Source organism: Anomaloglossus baeobatrachus, chromosome 3 (assembly GCF_048569485.1).
Source record: "Anomaloglossus baeobatrachus isolate aAnoBae1 chromosome 3, aAnoBae1.hap1, whole genome shotgun sequence".
Classification (NCBI taxonomy): domain Eukaryota; kingdom Metazoa; phylum Chordata; class Amphibia; order Anura; family Aromobatidae; genus Anomaloglossus; species Anomaloglossus baeobatrachus.
Genome location: NC_134355.1, coordinates 9181741 through 9202598, shown reverse-complemented (window position 1 = coordinate 9202598; position 20858 = coordinate 9181741).

Sequence of the window (20858 nt, the reverse complement as noted above, 5' to 3'; positions counted from 1 at the left end):
ATTTGGAGCAGTAGATACTTTTGGAGCAGTGGATTCTTTTGGAGCAGTAGATACTTTTAGAGCAGTGGATATTTTTGGAGCAGTGGATACTTTTGGAGCAGTAGATACTTTGGAGCAGTGGATACTTTGGAGCAGCGGATACTTTGGAGCAGTGGATACTTTTGGAGCAGTAGATACTTTGGAGCAGTGGATACTTTGGAGCAGCGGATACTTTGGAGCAGTGGACACTTTGGAGCAGCGGATACTTTGGAGCAGAGGATACTTTGGAGCAGCGGATACTTTGGAGCAGTAGATACTTTGGAGCAGCGGATACTTTGGAGCAGTGGATACTTTTGGAGCAGTAGATACTTTGGAGCAGTGGATACTTTGGAGCAGCGGATACTTTGGAGCAGCGGATACTTTGGAGCAGTAGATACTTTGGAGCAGCGGATACTTTGGAGCAGTGGATACTTTTGGAGCAGTAGATACTTTTGGAGCAGTGGATACTTTTGGAGTAATAGATACTTTTGGAGCAGTAGATTTTTTTGCAGCAGTAGATACTTTTGGAGCAGTTAATACTTTGGAGCAGTGGATACTTTTAGAGCAGTAGATACTTTTGGAGCAGTAGATACTTTTAGAGCAGTGGATGCTTTTGGAGCAGTGGATACTTTGGAGCAGTAGATACTTTTGGAGCAGTGGATACTTTTGGAGCAGTAGATACTTTTAGAGCAGTGGATATTTTTGGAGCAGTGGATACTTTTGGAGCAGTAGATACTTTGGAGCAGTGGATACTTTGGAGCAGCGGATACTTTGGAGCAGTGGATACTTTGGAGCAGCGGATACTTTGGAGCAGTGGATACTTTTGGAGCAGTAGATACTTTGGAGCAGTGGATACTTTGGAGCAGCGGATACTTTGGAGCAGTGGATACTTTGGAGCAGCGGATACTTTGGAGCAGTAGATACTTTGGAGCAGCGGATACTTTGGAGCAGTGGATACTTTTGGAGCAGTGGATGCTTTTGGGGCAGTAGATACTTTGGAGCAGTGCATATTTTAGAGCAGTGGATGCTTTTGGAGCAGCGGATACTTTTGGAGCAGTGGATGCTTTTGGGGCAGTGGATACTTTGGAGCAGTGCATATTTTAGAGCAGTGGATACTTTTGGAGCAGTGGATACTTTTGGAGCAGTGGATGCTTTTGGAACAGTAGATACTTTTGGAGCAGTAGATACTTTTGGAGCAGTAGATACTTTTGAAGCTGTGGATACTTTTGGAGTAATAGATACTTTTGGAGCAGTAGATTTTTTTGGAGCAGTGGATACTTTTGGAGCAGTAGATACTTTTGGAGCAGTGGATGCTTTTGGAGCAGTGGATACTTTTGGAGCAGTAGATACATTTGGAGCAGTAGATACTTTTAGAGCAGTGGATGCTTTTGGAGCAGTGGATACTTTGGAGCAGTAGATACTTTTGCAGCAGTAGATACTTTTGGAGCAGTGGATACTTTTGGAGCAGTAGATACTTTTAGAGCAGTGGATATTTTTGGAGCAGTGGATACTTTTGGAGCAGTAGATACTTTGGAGCAGTGGATACTTTTGGAGCAGTGGATACTTTTGGAGCAGTGGATGCTTTTGGGGCAGTGGATACTTTGGAGCAGTGCATATTTTAGAGCAGTGGATGCTTTTGGAGCAGTGGATACTTTTGGAGCAGTGGATGCTTTTGGAGAAGTAGATACTTTTGGAGCAGTAGATACTTTTGGAGCAGTGGATACTTTTGAAACAGTGGATGCTTTTGGAGCAGTAGATACTTTTGGAGCAGTAGATTTTTTTGGAGCAGTAGATACTTTTGGAGCAGTGGATGCTTTTGGAGCAGTGGATACTTTTGGAGCAGTAGATACATTTGGAGCAGTGGATACTTTTGAAGCAGTAGATACTTTTAGAGCAGTGGATGCTTTTGGAGCAGTGGATACTTTTAGAGCAGTGGATACTTTTGGAGAAGTAGATACTTTTGGAGCAGTAGATATATTTGGAGCAGTAGATACTTTTGGAGCAGTAGATACTTTTGGAGCAGTGGATACTTTTGGAGAAGTAGATACTTTTGGAGCAGTGGATACTTTTGGAACAGTGGATGCTTTTGGAGCAATACATACTTTTGGAGCAGTAGATTTTTTTGGAGCAGTAGATACTTTTGGAGCAGTGGATACTTTTGGAGCAGTGGATACTTTTAGAGCAGTGGATGCTTTTGGAGCAGTGGATGCTTTTGGAGCAGTAGATACTTTTGGAGCAGTGGATACTTTTGGAACAGTGGATGCTTTTTGAGCAATAGATACTTTTGGAGCAGTAGATTTTTTTGGAGCAGTAGATACTTTTGGAGCAGTAGATACTTTGGAGCAGTGGATAGTTTGAGAGCAGTAGATACTTTTAGAGCAGTGGATACTTTTGGAGCAGTGGATGCTTTTAGAGCAGTAGATACTTTTAGAGCAGTGGATGCTTTTGGAGCAGTGGATGCTTTTGGAGCAGTGGATACTTTTGGAGCAGTGGATACTTTGGAGCAGTGGATACTTTTGGAGCAGTGGATACTTTTGGAGCAGTAGATACTTTTGGAGCAGTAGATACTTTTGGAGCAGTAGATACTTTTAGAGCAGTGGATACTTTTGGAGCAGTGGATACTTTTGGAGCAGTGGATACTTTTGGAGCAGTGGATACTTTGGAGCAGTAGATATTTTGGAGCAGTGGATACTTTTGGAGCAGTGGATACTTTTGGAGCAGTTAATACTTTTGGAGCAGTTAATACTTTGGATCAGTAGATACTTTTGGAGCAGTGGATACTTTTGGAGCAGTAGATATATTTGGAGCAGTTAATACTTTGGAGCAGTAGATACTTTTGGAGCAGTAGATATTTTGGAGCAGTGGATACTTTGGAGCAGTAGATATTTTGGAGCAGTGGATACTTTTGGAGCAGTGGATACTTTTGGAGCAGTTAATACTTTGGAGCAGTAGATACTTTTGGAGCAGTAGATATTTTGGAGCAGTGGATACTTTTGGAGCAGTGGATACTTTTGGAGCAGTTAATACTTTGGAGCAGTAGATACTTTTGGAGCAGTGGATACTTTTGGAGCAGTAGATACTTTTGGAGCAGTTAATACTTTGGAGCAGTAGATACTTTTGGAGCAGTGGATGCTTTTGGAGCAGTGGATACTTTTGGAGCAGTAGATACTTTTAGAGCAGTAGATACATTTGGAGCAGTAGATACTTTGAGAGCAGTAGATACTTTTAGAGCAGTGGATACTTTTGGAGCAGTGGATGCTTTTAGATCAGTAGATACTTTTGGAGCAGTGGATGCTTTTGGAGAAGTAGATACTTTTGGAGCAGTAGATACTTTTGGAGCAGCAGATACTTTTGGAACAGTGGATGCTTTTGGAGCAATAGATACTTTTGGAGCAGTAGATTTTTTTTGGAGCAGTAGATACTTTTAGAGCAGTGGATACTTTTGGAGCAGTGGATGCTTTTGGAGCAGTAGATACTTTTAGAGCAGTGGATGCTTTTGGAGCAGTGGATGCTTTTGGAGAAGTAGATACTTTTGGAGCAGTAGATACTTTTGGAGCAGTGGATACTTTTGGAACAGTGGATGCTTTTGGAGCAATAGATACTTTTGGAGCAGTAGATTTTTTTGGAGCAGTAGATACTTTTGGAGCAGTAGATACTTTGGAGCAGTGGATACTTTGAGAGCAGTAGATACTTTTAGAGCAGTGGATACTTTTGGAGCAGTGAATGCTTTTGGAGCAGTGGATGCTTTTGGAGCAGTGGATACTTTTGGAGCAGTAGATACATTCGGAGCAGTAGATACTTTTAGAGCAGTAGATACATTTGGAGCAGTAGATACTTTTGGAACAGTAGATTTTTTTGGAGCAGTAGATGCTTTTGGAGCAGTAGATACTTTTGGAGCAGTGGATACTTTTGGAGCAGTGGATACTTTTGGAGCAGTAGATACTTTGAGACCAGTAGATACATTTGGAGCAGTAGATACTTTTAGAGCAGTGGATACTTTTGGAGCAGTGGATACTTTTGGAGAAGTAGATACTTTAGAGCAGTGAATACTTTGGAGCAGTAGATGCTTTTGGAGCAGTGGATACTTTTGGAACAGTAGATATATTCGGAGCAGTAGATACTTTTAGAACAGTAGATACTTTTGGAGCAGTGGATACTTTTGGAGCAGTGGATACTTTGGAGCAGTAGATACTTTTGGAGCAGTAGATATTTTGGAGCAGTGGATACTTTTGGAGCAGTGGATACTTTTGGAGCAGTTAATACTTTGGAGCAGTAGATACTTTTGGAGCAGTGGATACTTTTGGAGCAGTAGATATATTTGGAGCAGTTAATACTTTGGAGCAGTGGATACTTTTGGAGCAGTAGATACTTTTGGAGCAGTGGATACTTTTGGAACAGTGGATGCTTTTGCAGCAGTAGATACTTTTGGAGCAGTGGATACTTTTGGAGCAGTAGATACTTTTTGGAGCAGTGGATGCTTTTGGAGCAGTGGATACTTTTGGAACACTGGATGCTTTTGGAGCAGTGGATACTTTTGGAGCAGTAGATACTTTTGGAACAGTGGATACTTTTGGAGCAGTAGTTACTTTTGGAGCAGTGGATACTTTTGGAGCAGTAGATACTTTTGGAACAGTGGATACTTTTGGAGCAGTAGTTACTTTTGGAGCAGTGGATGCTTTTGGAGCAGTAGATACTTTTGGAGCAGTGGATGCTTTTGGAGCAGTGGATACTTTTGGAGCAGTAGTTACTTTTGGAGCAGTGGATACTTTTGGAGCAGTAGTTACTTTTGGAGCAGTGGATACTTTTGAAGCAATGGATACTTTGGAGCAGTGGATACTTTGGAGCAGCGGATACTTTTGGAGCAGTGGATACTTTTGGAGCAGTGGATACTTTTGGAGCAGTGGATACTTTTGGAGCAGTAGATACTTTTGGAGCAGTGGATACTTTTGGAGCAGTGGATACTTTTAGAGCAGTAGATACTTTTGGAGCAGCACATACTTTTGGAGCAGCGGATACTTTTGGAGCAGCGGATACTTTTAGAGCAGTAGATACTTTTGGAGCAGCGGATACTTTTGGAGCAGCGGATACTTTTGGAGCAGTAGATACTTTTGGAGCAGCAGATACTTTTGGAGCAGCAGATACTTTTGGAGCAGCGGATACTTTTGGAGCAGCGGATACTTTTGGAGCAGCGGATACTTTTGGAGCAGCGGATACTTTTGGAGCAGCGGATACTTTTAGAGCAGTAGATACTTTTGGAGCAGCGGATACTTTTGGAGCAGCGGATACTTTTAGAGCAGTAGATACTTTTGGAGCAGCGGATACTTTTGGAGCAGCGGATACTTTTGGAGCAGCGGATACTTTTGGAGCAGTAGATACTTTTGGAGCAGTGGATACTTTTGGAGCAGTGGATACTTTTGGAGCAGTGGATACTTTTGGAGCAGTGGATACTTTTAGAGCAGTGGATACTTTTGGAGCAGTGGATACTTTTGGAGCAGCGGATACTTTTGGAGCAGCGGATACTTTTGGAGCAGTGGATACTTTTGGAGCAGTGGATACTTTTGGCCACTGTGCTGCGCTCCTGGCTGTCTTTCCTGATGGATGACACGCTGTCTTCTCCATGTGGATGATGGACGTGTTCTGAATTCTGTTCTCCTCTGTTATCGGCCATCAGGGTCCCGGCTCCTGCAGATTATTGATCTTCTTGTCTCGGTGAGATGTTGTATTTATGGATCCAATAAAAGGTTTTATCTGTCGTTTCTGCAGTTTTTGTTTTTTTTGTGAGAATAGTTTGCGGATAGGATCGTAAGGTGACCAACAACAGAGGCATCTGGAAGAAATGAGCCTCCGTCATAGAGCGAGGCTCCAGGTGTCACAAACCTCCGGAGACTCGGCCAGAAAATGCAAGATGAAAAGTTTAAAGATTATTTCTTTCTCACCAAATGTATTAATGTCACTATTCTAACGCCCGAGGACATTAAGTACCAGCAATTACTGACCCCCACAAGCCTCTCACTGGGGGAATACATAGAAATGGGGGCTCTATAGCAGTAAATAAAATGACGTCTTCTCCTGGTCTTTACCAGTCACCCTAATTCTTCTCCCTAGGAGGACAGAAAAACCGTGTAACCTATGGATCTCTGACGCTTGGTGTTGGGCCTGAGAGAGAGGATGATTTGTAAAAAAACACCTGCGCTACGGCCATAGCACCAGACAGAAAAATGCCTTGTAACTTTGCTGAAATCTCTAAGAACTTAGTTATCTCATGGGCTCTAAACAGTTGGGTTATGTTAAGCACTGGCCCTTTAAGAAAACTTCCTAATGTGGAGTGCTGAACCTCGGCTGTTGGGGTGCAGTGCCATGGGGCAGTTGGTGACTGCAGCTGAAGCTAAAGACAATACAGGAGTTTCCAGGTAAGACGTTCTCGTTCCCAAAGCCTCGTGCCCTCTCGCTCAGGAGCAGGTGGGCATTGCCTTTGGTCATGGGTCACCAGTACCGGGATGTGGCTCTGTACCGGCTCTTCTCTGGGGGCAGATCACTCATAGTGCATCTGTTGGAGCAGTGAATGGTGCAAAGGTTTGGAGAACAACATGAAAGAGCAGACACCCTAATATAAAACAGAAGTGTTGGAGCCACTTTCATGCCCTAAGACCTGCTCTTCCTTTGTGTGTGCATTGATCTGTACAAAAGAGGAGACACTGAAAAAAGCCAGACCAAGTTATTCTGCCTAAAGACGATGTGTAGCTTGTGCCAGTCTGCCTGCCCTACCGTCACCTGCAGTTATAACATAGCCTGAGACAGTAAAAGGGACTGTCTTCCATATCGGTAAGCTCTGCCATGGCCGGAGACAGTGTGGACGGCTGAAGCCAACTAGTAACATTGAGAAAAGGCAATGGACTGTGTGTGAGGTACTGGTGACAAGTGAACTATCCTGAATGCAGCACTGTGCTGAGAGATTATTCCTGCTCCTGACCACAACCCCCAAGCTCTGTGCATCAGTTCTAATTTGTATCTGCTAAGCTTTCATCTCAGTTCTCATGTGTAGCCACCAAGCTCCACGTCTCAGTTCTCATGTGTAACCACCAAGCTCCATGCCTCAGTTCTCATGTGTAACCACCAAGCTCCACGCCTCAGTTCTCATGTGTAACCTCCAAGCTCCATGCCTCAGTTCTCATGTGTAACCACCAAGCTCCACGCCTCAGTTCTCATGTGTAACCTCCAAGCTCCATGCCTCAGTTCTCATGTGTAACCACCAAGCTCCACGCCTCAGTTCTCATGTGTAACCACCAAGCTCCATGCCTCAGTTCTCATGTGTAACCACCATGTTCTGTGCCTCAGTTCTGATGTGTAACCACCAAGCTCCACGCCTCAGTTCTCATGTGTAACCACCATGTTCTGTGCCTCAGTTCTGATGTGTAACCACCAAGCTCCATGCCTCAGTTCTGATGTGTAACCACCAAGCTCCATGCCTCAGTTCTCATGTGTAACCACCAAGCTCCACACCTCAGGTCTCATGTGTAACCACCAAGCTCCACGCCTCAGTTCTCATGTGTAACCTCCAAGCTCCATGCCTCAGATCTCATGTGTAACCACCAAGCTCCATGCCTCAGTTCTGATGGGTAACCTATTTACCCAAACTCTCGTCAAGGTCTGTGCCTCACCACTGATGCATCTCAGCTCTAATTCAGTAATCTAATCTATGGATCTATGACTACATTATGATGTATTACAACCAAGTTTAGTGCCTCATTTCTGATGTGACCACAAAGATCTGTGCCTTAGTTATCATCCAAGCTCTGCTCAGTTCTGCTGTTTAGCCCCCCAGCTCCATGCCTCATTTTTTCATGACCATCATCCAAGCTCTTATGTATAATGGACAAGCTGTGTGCTTCAATCCTCTTATGTAACCACCAAGCTCTCTATTATCCTTGTTGTGAAACCACTAACTCCTCTGCGTGTAACCACTAAGCTTGTAGCCTCTCAGAGAGACTGTAACCGCTAAGTTGTCCGGCCTCCAGTTGAGTAAGATCCGCTGCTGTGTCCCTCGCTGCACCATGGTCATGGAGGAAAAACAAACAAACTCTTTTGCGCCATTATCAGTGCAATTGCACCCTGGCTAGAGGGTTAGCCTGTCCTGTGCTGGGCGTACCCCCTTTCTTTAGCCCCCTTGCTCCCACCGTATAACATTATCTGCACATTCCTGGCACTGCTGGGTTAACCCTTGTTGACAGCCTTTTTCAGGATGACCTGGAATCCCCTCTCCAGTTTACACCCTGGTTCTTCATGTGAAGTAGCTGCTGATTGTAACATTAAGGAGCTGTGGAGTCGCTGAGCTCTTAGAGGCACTTAGAGGGGAAACAAACTTTACGCGTCTAAACAAAACTACTATTTATCGGGGGCGAGCGACTGCTGGAAATGTCAGGGAAATCCACAAACAACCGCAGCCATCAGTGAATGTCAGAGCCGCAGGACTGTGGTTTCTCTGAAACATTCTGCACAGATGGAGGCTGAGCCTGGGTGAGTGCAATGTCACCAATATATGTGCCAACATTATCACCGCAGAAAAAGACAACTAAGCCACATGCCCAAAACACCCAGGAATGCCAACTTGCCCAACACACCTAGAAACGTCAATGTGCCAAAACAGCCTGGCACACCGATGTCCTAAGAACAGCCAGGAATGCCGATGTGCCCAACATGCCCAGGAATGCCAAAAACACCCTCGAACGCCAACATGCCCAAAACACCCAGTAATGCCAACTTCCCCAACACACCTAGAAACAACAATGTGCCAAACAGCCTGGCACACCGATGTACTAAGAACAGCCAGGAATGCCGATGTGCCCAACATGCTCAGGAATGCCAAAAACACCTTCGAACGCCAACATGCCCAAAACACGCAGGAATGCCAACTTGCTCAAAACAGCCAGGAACGCCGATGTGCCCAGAAATACCAACATGCCAAAGACACCCAGGAATGCCAACTTCCCCAACACGCCCCAAACCGTCAATGTGCCAAAGCAGCCAGGCACGCCGATGTACTAAGAACGGCCAGGAATGCCGATGTGCCCAAAATGCCCAGGAATGCCAACATGCCTAAAACACCCCAGAATGCCAACATGCCCAAAACACCCAGGAATGCCAAATTCCCAGAAACGCCCAGAAACTCCAACGTGCGCAAAACTGTCAGAAATGCCAAAGTGCTAAAAACGCCCACAAATGTCAAGATGCCCAAAACACCCAGTAATGCCAACTTCCCCAACACACCTAGAAACAACAATGTGCCAAACAGCCTGGCACACCGATGTACTAAGAACAGCCAGGAATGCTGATGTGCCCAACATGCTCAGGAATGCCAAAAACACCTTCGAACGCCAACATGCCCAAAACACGCAGGAATGCCAACTTGCTCAAAACAGCCAGGAACGCCGATGTGCCCAGAATTACCAACATGCCAAAGACACCCAGGAATGCCAACTTCCCCAACACGCCCCAAACCGTCAATGTGCCAAAGCAGCCAGGCACGCCGATGTACAAAGAACGGCCAGGAATGCCGATGTGCCCAAAATGCCCCGCAACGCCAACATGCCAAAAACACCCAGGAATGCCAACTTCCGCAACACGCCAAGAAACGTCAATGTGCCAAAACAGCCAGGCAGGCTGATGTAATAAGAACGGCCAGGAATGCCGATGTGCCCAAAATGCCCAGGAATGCCAACATGCCTAAAACACCCCAGATCGCCAACATGCCCAAAACACCCAGGAATGCCAAATTCCCAGAAACGCCCAGAAACTCCAACGTGCGCAAAACTGTCAGAAATGCCAAAGTGCTAAAAACGCCCACAAATGTCAAGATGCCCAAAACACTCAGAAATGCCAACGAGCTCAAAACAACATCAATGTGCTAAGAATGACCAGGAATGCCGATGTGCCCAAGATGCCCAGCAATGCCAACGTGCCAAAAACACCCACAAACGCCAACATGCCAACAACACCCATGAATGCCAACATGTCAAAAACACCCACGAACGCCAACATGTTAAAAACACCCACGAACGCCAACATGTCAAAAACACCCAACTAATGCCAACATGCCAAAAACACCCACGAACGGCAACATGCCCAAAACACTCAGGAATGCCGACAAGCCCAAAACATCCAGGGACGCCAGAGTGCCCAAAACAGCCAGTAAGGCCGATGTATCCAAAACGTCCACGAATGCCAGTGTGCCCAAAACACTCAGAACCACCAACATACCCAAAACAGCCAAGAATGCCAACATGCCCAAAATACTTGGGAATGGCGCAGCAGAGTCTGTGTATTGTATGTAGATAAATCTGCAGAGATTTGACTTCATGTAATTTCCACCTTCCACCGTGGCTTTTGGGGACCCAGATGGACCCATGTAGTGAACGTATAATAATCTACTGGCCGTGCCGAGAAGATGTGCACCCCCGGAACCTGGCACATGTCCCCCACCATTCATGTACCCATCCATCTGAGCTCACAGCTGATGGCAGACCCTTGCTGTTCAGTGTCCACGGCGATTGACCCAGAGACCAGATGGATTCCATGAGTCTGTGATGAAACCGCCAGGACAAGCCATGGGACTACTCCACTCAACAATTAGCCAAACCCACTATTGATTACACAGGTCTGCAAGGGTAAAATTGTTTGAAAAGTAAGAGGTGATTTTTATAAACTTTTAATTGTTGAAATTCTGTAAAAATATCGAAAAAAAAAAATCTTCACGTACACATTTTTCACAAACACTGACTCCATAGGTTGCCAAAAGAATAGAATTCAAAGAGGAACTCCTTCCACAATTTTCTCAAGACGGTGCTCTTGTGTATTGCAGAGATGCCCCTGATGGAAGCATTTAATACTGAGAACAATGTGAGTGAGTGGAGACTATTGTTCATCCAAAAAAATCTGAAAGCTGCGACTGCTCAATGGCAGCGAGGAAGCGTCAGTGCCCGCAGGGCATTCTGGGTACTCAAAGGAAAGCTACGAGAATTTAGACTTTATTTTCAAGAAACTTAAGTACGAGGATCAAGAATGGTCAATATGTGGTGATCTGAAAATTTGCTCTTTGGGCAGCGAGGAGGACATACAAAGTACCCATGCTTTATGTGTGAATGGGACAGCCGGGATAGGACTCACTGGAGTTATGAGAACATATTTGTACCTGGACTCAGGAACATAGGTGTGGAAAGTTTAGTTTATCCTGCTAAAGTTCTCCGGCCACCGCTCAACATGAAGCTTGGACCGATAAAGCAGTTTGTGAAAGCTCTACCGAAAGGAGAGACTTGCACCTGTGCACCAAGTTTCAGGCACTGTCCAAAGAAAAACTTAAGGAGGGCATTGTTGTGAGTCCAGATATTCGGAATCTCATGAAAGATGATGTGTTCAAAACAAAAACTGAAAGCACGAGAGAAAAGGGCTTAGGATCTCTAAAGGAAGATGTGAGGAAATTTCTAGGTAACAACAAAGATCCAAAATTCAAGTCCATGGTGGAGAATGTGCTGGAATGTTTCCAAGCCTTGGGTTATCTGATGGATGTGAAGTTACAGCTTTTACATTCCCATTTGGACGACTTTCCTGAAAACCTCGGTGCCGTTAACGAACAGCAAAAGAATGATTTCACCAGGATATTGAGGAGATGGAATGATGACATCAAGGAAGATGGAAGGTGAAGATGATGGGGACGAGATCAAGGTAGATGGAAGGTGAAGACGATGGAAGGTGAAGATGATGGGAGACGATACCAAGGTAGATGGAAGGTGAAGATGATGGAAGGTGAAGATGATGGGAGACGATACCAAGGTAGATGGAAGGTGAAGATGATGGGGGACGAGATCAAGGTAGATGGAAGGTGAAGACGATGGAAGGTGAAGATGATGGGAGACGATACCAAGGTAGATGGAAGGTGAAGATGATGGGGGACGAGATCAAGGTAGATGGAAGGTGAAGATGATGGGGGACGAGATCAAGGTAGATGGAAGGTGAAGATGATGGGGGGATGATACCAAGGTAGATGGAAGGTGAAGATGATGGGGGACGATACCGAGGTAGATGGAAAGTGAAGATGATGGAAGGTGAAGATGATGGAAGGTGAATATGATGGGGGACAATACCGAGGTAGATGGAAAGTGAAGATGATGGGGAACGATACCAAGGTAGATGGAAGGTGAAGATGATGGGGGACGATACCGAGGTAGATGGAAGGTGAAGATGATGGAAGGTGAAGATGATGGGGACGATACCAAGGTAGGTGGAAGGTGAAGATGATGGAAGGTGAAGATGATGGGGGACGATACCGAGGTAGGTGGAAAGTGAAGATGATGGAAGGTGAAGATGATGGAAGATGAATATGATGGGGGACAATACCGAGGTAGATGGAAAGTGAAGATGATGGGGAACGATACCAAGGTAGATGGAAGGTGAAGATGATGGGGGACGATACCGAGGTAGATGGAAGGTGAAGATGATGAGGACGATACCAAGGTAGATGGAAGGTGAAGATGATGAGGATGATACCAAGGTAGATGGAAGGTGAAGATGATGGGGGACGATACCGAGGTAGATGGAAGGTGAAGATGATGGGGGACGATACCGAGGTAGATGGAAGGTGAAGATGATGAGGACGATACCAAGGTAGATGGAAGGTGAAGATGATGGGGACGATACCAAGGTAGATGGAAGGTGAAGATGATGGGGACGATACCAAGGTAGATGGAAGGTGAAGATGATGGGGACGATACCAAGGTAGATGGAAGGTGAAGATGATGGGGACGATACCAAGGTAGATGGAAGGTGAAGATGATGGGGACGATACCAAGGTAGATGGAAGGTGAAGATGATGGAAGATACCAAGGTAGATGGAAGGTGAAGATGATGGAAGATACCAAGGTAGATGGAAGGTGAAGATGATGGGGGACGATACCAAGGAAGATGGAAGGTGAAGATGATGGGAGAAGACTGCTGGAGGCTTCACAGAGAAGATCCGCCGCCATCTATAAGTGAAAAAGAAAAGGCTCAAGAATAAATTTTCAATACATTTGCAGAACGGCAGCCAATACATTTATATATAGAATATTGTGCACTTTTTTTGTTACAATAAAGAGGATGTGATGAAGTAAAACAAAAAGAAGGAAAGTTCTGTAGAAGCCAAAAGGAAAAATATCCATCTGATCCTCGATGAGCAGCATGGAAAATTTAGGCACCAAGTTCTGCAGCAGCTGAGGTATATTATGAGGTTCTGCAGCAGCTGAGGTATATTATGAGGTTCTGCAGCAGCTGAGGTGTATTATGAGGTTCTGCAGCAGCTGAGGTGTATTATGAGGTTCTGCAGCAGCTGAGGTGTGTTATGAGGTTCTGCAGCAGCTGAGGTGTATTATGAGGTTCTGCAGCAGCTGAGGTATATTATGAGGTTCTGCAGCAGCTGAGGTATATTATGAGGTTCTGCAGCAGCTGAGGTATATTATGAGGTTCTGCAGCAGCTGAGGTATATTATGAGGTTCTGCAGCAGCTGAGGTGTATTATGAGGTTCTGCAGCAGCTGAGGTATATTATGAGGTTCTGCAGCAGCTGAGGTGTATTATGAGGTTCTGCAGCAGCTGAGGTGTATTATGAGGTTCTGCAGCAGCTGAGGTATATTATGAGGTTCTGCAGCAGCTGAGGTGTATTATGAGGTTATGCTGTAGCTGAGGTGTATTATGAGGTTCTGCAGCAGCTGATGTGTATTATGAGGTTCTGCAGCAGCTGAGGTGTACTATGAGGTTCTGCAACAGCTGAAATGTATTATGAGGTTCTGCAGCAGCTGAGGTATATTATGAGGTTCTGCAGCATCTGAGGTGTATTATGAGGTTCTGCAGCAGCTGAGGTATATTATGAGGTTCTGCAACAGCTGAGGTATATTATGAGGTTCTGCAGCAGCTGAGGTGTACTATGAGGTTCTGCATCAGCTGAGGTATATTATGAGGTTCTGCAGCAGCTGAGGTATATTATGAGGTTCTGCAGCAGCTGAGGTATATTATGAGGTTCTGCAGCAGCTGAGGTGTATTATGAGGTTCTGCAGCAGCTGAGGTATATTATGAGGTTCTGCAGCAGCTGAGGTGTATTATGAGGTTCTGCAGCAGCTGAGGTATATTATGAGGTTCTGCAACAGCTGAGGTATATTATGAGGTTCTGCAGCAGCTGAGGTGTATTATGAGGTTCTGCAGCAGCTGAGGTGTTTTTATGAGGCTCCACAACAGCTGTGGTTTGTGCAATGAGGTTCTGTAGCAGCTGAGGTGTATTATGAGGTTCTGCAGCAGCTGAGGTTTGTGCAATGAGGTTCTGCAGCAGCTCCAACACATTACACATACTTTGTGATCGCGCTGATTGTTCTGGTCTCTCTGCAGCATCAGATCATCAGACTTTAATTGTGGAGTCTGAACTTTGGAGGCTCGCGGTAGTTTCAGCACCTCTCACTTTGCAGATCGATGCGCGGCCGGTCCTGTCAGCTGCGGCCGCTGATCCCCGTCTGACTCCCCAGGAATGAACCATTTGGTTTAATTAAATCCATTATTCATCTGGATTTTTTTGTGTTGGAAAAAAAACCTTTATGATTCTGGATTTAATTCAATCAGGATTAATCTTCCCCCATCAGGAGAACGACAACAAGGAAAAGGTCACCGCAGCCCTGAGAACGGGGAGCGACCCCCAAATACATCAACTGTGCACTGAAAGCCACCAAATCTATATATATAATTGCCTCATTCTGTCTGTCTGTCTGTCTGTCTTGCTCCAAAATTGTGTCCTTACCGTGACATGTCCTTACGGTGACAAACAGCGGATTGGCCGTTGGCCTCGCCATGGCCCCGCCCCCGCATGGATTGGCCGCTCGCCTCGCCTTGGCTCCTCCCCCGCACGGATTGGCCGCTCGCCTCGCCTCAGGTCCGCCCCCCCGCACGGATTGGCCACTCGCCCAGGCTCCGCCCCCCCCCACGGAATGGCTTCTCGCCCCGAGGTGAGCGCATCAAGGTCCTGCAGCGGCGGAACACACACACACGCACACACATAAGAACAGACACACACACACACATCAGATCACAGCCGATTCCATGCGCTCTGCCTGCAGCTCCTGCCATAGACAGAGCAGGAGCTGCCGGCAAAGCGCACGGAAGAAGTGACATGTCACTTCTTAGAACGCGCGCTTTGGGCAGCAGCCGAAGCGTTGCGCTCTAAAACGCCACGTGCGCACGGCCCCTGCACAATCTCCATAGACTGTGCAGGGGACGCAGGACGCATGCAGTTACGCTGCGCTACAAAGCGCAGCGTAACTGCATGTATTTACGCAACGTGCGCACATAGCCTCACTCTCACACACACCTCACACACACATCAGATCGCATCCACGTCCTGCAGCGGCGGAACACACACACACACGCACACACATAAGAACAGACACACACACACACACACATCAGATCACACTCGCTCTCACACACACCTCACACACACATCACATCGCATCCACACACTCACAACATCCCGTGATATCGCTTACTTCTCGGCGGCGATACTGTGCGTGCAGTGACCTTCCAGGACCTGCCGGAGGATCACATGGCCGGAAGCATATGGTATCTCCAGATGTTGTGATTGTGTCAGCGCGTATGTGCGATATCGTCAGTGTGTGTGTGAGTGTGCGATCGGGTGTGTGTGAGTGTATGCGATCGGGTGTGTGTGAGTGTATGCGATCGGGTGTGTGTGAGTGTATGCGATCGGGTGTGTGTGAGTGTATGCGATCGGATGTGTGTGAGTGTGTGTGTGTGTGAGTGTATGCGCTCGGATGTGTGTGTGTGTGTGTGTGAGTGTATGCGCTCGGATGTGTGTGTGTGTGTGTGAGTGTATGCGATCGGATGTGTGTGTGAGTGTATGCGCTCGGATGTGTGTGTGTGTGTGTGTGTGAGTGTATGCGCTCGGATGTGTGTGTGTGTGTTTGTGTGAGTGTATGCGATCGGATGTGTGTGTGAGTGTATGCGATCTGATGTGTGTGAGTGTGTGTGTGTGAGTGTATGCGATCGGATGTGTGTGAGTGTGTGTGTGTGAGTGTATGCGATCGGATCTGTGAGTGTCGGCAGAGGAGCACGGCGTGCAGCACAGCTGCTGGGACCGCCCACCGGTGGGCACAGGGAGAAGTGGGGTGTGAGTGTATGCGATCAGATGTGTGCGTGTTTACTGTCTGATGTGTGACTGTGGAGCACGATGGGGGGTGCGCAGCATGGGGGATGGAGCACAATGGGGAGTGCGCAGCATGGAGGATGGAGCACGTTTGGGAGTGCGCAGCATGGGGGATGGTGCACGATGGGGAGTGCGCAGCATGGGGGATGGAGCACGATGGGGAGTGCGCAGCATGGGGGATGGAGCACGATGGGGAGTGCGCAGCATGGGGGATGGAGCACGATGGGGGGTGCGCAGCATGGGGGATGGAGCACGATGGGGAGTGCGCAGCATGGGGGATGGAGCACGATGGGGGGTGCGCAGCATGGGGGATGGAGCACGATGGGGAGTGCGCAGCATGGGAGATGGAGCACGATGGGGAGTGCGTAGCATGGGGGATGGAGCACGATGGGGAGTGCGCAGCATGGGGGATGGAGCACGTTTGGGAGTGCGCAGCATAGGGGATGGAGCACGATGGGGAATGCGCAGCATGGGGGATTGGAGCACAATGGGGAGTGGGGATGGAGCACGATGGGGGGTGCGCAGCATGGGGGATGGAGCACGAATGGGGGTGCGCAGCATGGGGGATGGAGCACGATGGGGGGTGCACACCTCCCCCCAAAACACACACACACACACACTGCCACACACGCACTGCACAACACACCACACACACACTGGGAACCACAAACACTGCCCTACACAGACACCCACACACACAACGCCACACACACACAACACCCAACACACAAACACCGCAGCACACACAAATATACGCACATACCGCACAACACACACATTTCACAAAACATACCTCCCCCCAAAACACACACACACCCCCCACACCCACACAAACCGCGCAACACACATACACAACGATACACACACACAGCGCTCCACAAATAACGACACACAACGCAACACACAAACAACACCGCTCTCACCCCCCGCCACACCCAGACAACACCCAGAACATGTACAGCCCCTACACAAACACTTGGTAACTACATCTATATATATATATAACAAAAATCATACATGAACTACACAATACGTAAATTCTAGAATACCCGATGCGTAGAATCGGGCCACCTTCTAGTACACATATATACACCTAGAGGTAGAGTACAACGGTATACAGGAGACACAGGCGGCAGAAATCACAGCCCTGTATATAGCAGCAGTATTATAGTGGTTATATTCTTGTACATAGGGGGCAGTATTATAGTAGTTATATTCTTGTACATAGGGGGCAGTATTATAGTAGTTATATTCTTGTACATATGGGCAGTATTATAGTAGTTATATTCTTGTACATAGGAGCGGTATTATAGTAGTTATATTCTTGTACATAGGAGCGGTACTATAGTAGTTATATTCTTGTGCATAGGGCAGTATTATAGTAGTTATATTCTTGTACATAGGAGCAGTATTATAGTAGTTATATTCTTGTATATAGGGGGCAGTATTATAGTAGTTATATTCTTGTACATAGGAGCAGTATTATAGTAGTTATATTCTTGTACATAGGAGCGGTATTATAGTAGTTATATTCTTGTACATAGGAGCGGTATTATAGTAGTTAAATTCTTGTGCATAGGGCAGTATTATAGTAGTTATATTCTTGTACATAGGGGCAGTATTATAGTAGTTATATTCTTGTACACAGGAGCGGTATTATAGTAGTTATATTCTTGTACATAGGAGCGGTATTATAGTAGTTATATTCTTGTGCATAGGGCAGTATTATAGTAGTTATATTCTTGTACATAGGGGCAGTATTATAGTAGTTATATTCTTGTACATAGGAGCGGTATTATAGTAGTTATATTCTTGTGCATAGGGCAGTATTATAGTAGTTATATTCTTGTACATAGGGGCAGTATTATAGTAGTTATATTCTTGTACATAGGAGCAGTATTATAGTAGTTATATTCTTGTATATAGGGGCAGTATTATAGTAGTTATATTCTTGTACATAGGGGCAGTATTATATTAGTTATATTCTTGTACATAGGAGCGGTATTATAGTAGTTATATTCTTGTACATAGGAGCAGTATTATAGTAGTTATATTCTTGTACATAGGGGCAGTATTATAGTAGTTATATTCTTGTACATAGGAGCAGTATTATAGTAGTTATATTCTTGTACATAGGGGCAGTATTATAGTAGTTATATTCTTGTACATAGGGCAGTAGTATAGTAGTTATATTCTTGTACATAGGAGCAGTATTATAGTAGTTATATTCTTGTATATAGGGGCAGTATTATAGTAGTTATATTCTTGTACATAGGGAGCAGTATTATAGTAGTTATATTCTTGTACATAGGGAGCAGTATTATAGTAGTTATATTCTTGTACATAGGGCAGTATTATAGTAGTTATATTCTTGTACATAGGGAGCAGTATTATAGTAGTTATATTCTTGTACATACGTCAGTATTATAGTAGTTATATTCTTGTACATAGGAGCAGTATTATAGTAGTTATATTCTTGTATATAGGGGCAGTATTATAGTAGTTATATTCTTGTACATAGGGAGCAGTATTATAGTAGTTATATTCTTGTACATAGGGAGCAGTATTATAGTAGTTATATTCTTGTACATAGGGCAGTATTATAGTAGTTATATTCTTGTACATAGGGAGCAGTATTAAAGTAGTTATATTCTTGTACATACGGCAGTATTATAGTAGTTATAGTCTTGTACATAGGAGCAGTATTATAGTAGTTATATTCTTGTACATAGGGCAGTATTATAGTAGTTATATTCTTGTACATAGGGAGCAGTATTATAGTAGTTATATTCTTGTACATAGGCGCAGTATTATAGTAGTTATATTCTTGTACACAGGAGCGGTATTATAGTAGTTATATTCTTGTACATAGGAGCGGTATTATAGTAGTTATATTCTTGTGCATAGGGCAGTATTATAGTAGTTATATTCTTGTACATAGGGGCAGTATTATAGTAGTTATATTCTTGTACATAGGAGCGGTATTATAGTAGTTATATTCTTGTGCATAGGGCAGTATTATAGTAGTTATATTCTTGTACATAGGGGCAGTATTATAGTAGTTATATTCTTGTACATAGGAGCAGTATTATAGTAGTTATATTCTTGTATATAGGGGCAGTATTATAGTAGTTATATTCTTGTACATAGGGGCAGTATTATATTAGTTATATTCTTGTACATAGGAGCGGTATTATAGTAGTTATATTCTTGTACATAGGAGCAGTATTATAGTAGTTATATTCTTGTACATAGGGGCAGTATTATAGTAGTTATATTCTTGTACATAGGAGCAGTATTATAGTAGTTATATTCTTGTACATAGGGGCAGTATTATAGTAGTTATATTCTTGTACATAGGGCAGTAGTATAGTAGTTATATTCTTGTACATAGGAGCAGTATTATAGTAGTTATATTCTTGTATATAGGGGCAGTATTATAGTAGTTATATTCTTGTACATAGGGAGCAGTATTATAGTAGTTATATTCTTGTACATAGGGAGCAGTATTATAGTAGTTATATTCTTGTACATAGGGCAGTATTATAGTAGTTATATTCTTGTACATAGGGAGCAGTATTATAGTAGTTATATTCTTGTACATACGTCAGTATTATAGTAGTTATATTCTTGTACATAGGAGCAGTATTATAGTAGTTATATTCTTGTATATAGGGGCAGTATTATAGTAGTTATATTCTTGTACATAGGGAGCAGTATTATAGTAGTTATATTCTTGTACATAGGGAGCAGTATTATAGTAGTTATATTCTTGTACATAGGGCAGTATTATAGTAGTTATATTCTTGTACATAGGGAGCAGTATTAAAGTAGTTATATTCTTGTACATACGGCAGTATTATAGTAGTTATAGTCTTGTACATAGGAGCAGTATTATAGTAGTTATATTCTTGTACATAGGGCAGTATTATAGTAGTTATATTCTTGTACATAGGGAGCAGTATTATAGTAGTTATATTCTTGTACATAGGCGCAGTATTATAGTAGTTATATTCTTGTACATAGGGGCAGTATTATAGTAGTTAGAATCTTGTACATAGGGGCAGTATTATAGTGGTTATATTCTTGTACATAGGGGGCAGTATTATAGTAGTTACATTCTTGTATATAGGGGCTTATTATAGTAGTTATATTCTTGTACATAGGGGGCAGTATTATAGTAGTTATATTCTTGTACATAGAGGCAGTATTATAGTAGTTATATTCTTGTACATAGGAGCAGTATTATAGTAGTTATATTCTTGTATATAGGGGCAGTATTATAGTAGTTATATTCTTGTACATAGAGGCAGTATTATAGTAGTTATATTGTTGTACATAGGGGACAGTATTATAGTAGTTATATTCTTGTATATAGGGATAGTATTATAGTAGTTATATTCTTGTACATAGGGGCAGTATTATAGTAGTTATATTCTTGTACATAGAGGCAGTATTATAGTAGTTATATTCTTGTACATAGGGGCAGTATTATAGTAGTTATATTCTTGTACATAGGAGCAGTATTATAGTAGTTATATTCTTGTACATAGGGGACAGTATTATAGTAGTTATATTCTTGTATATAGGGATAGTATTATAGTAGTTATATTCTTG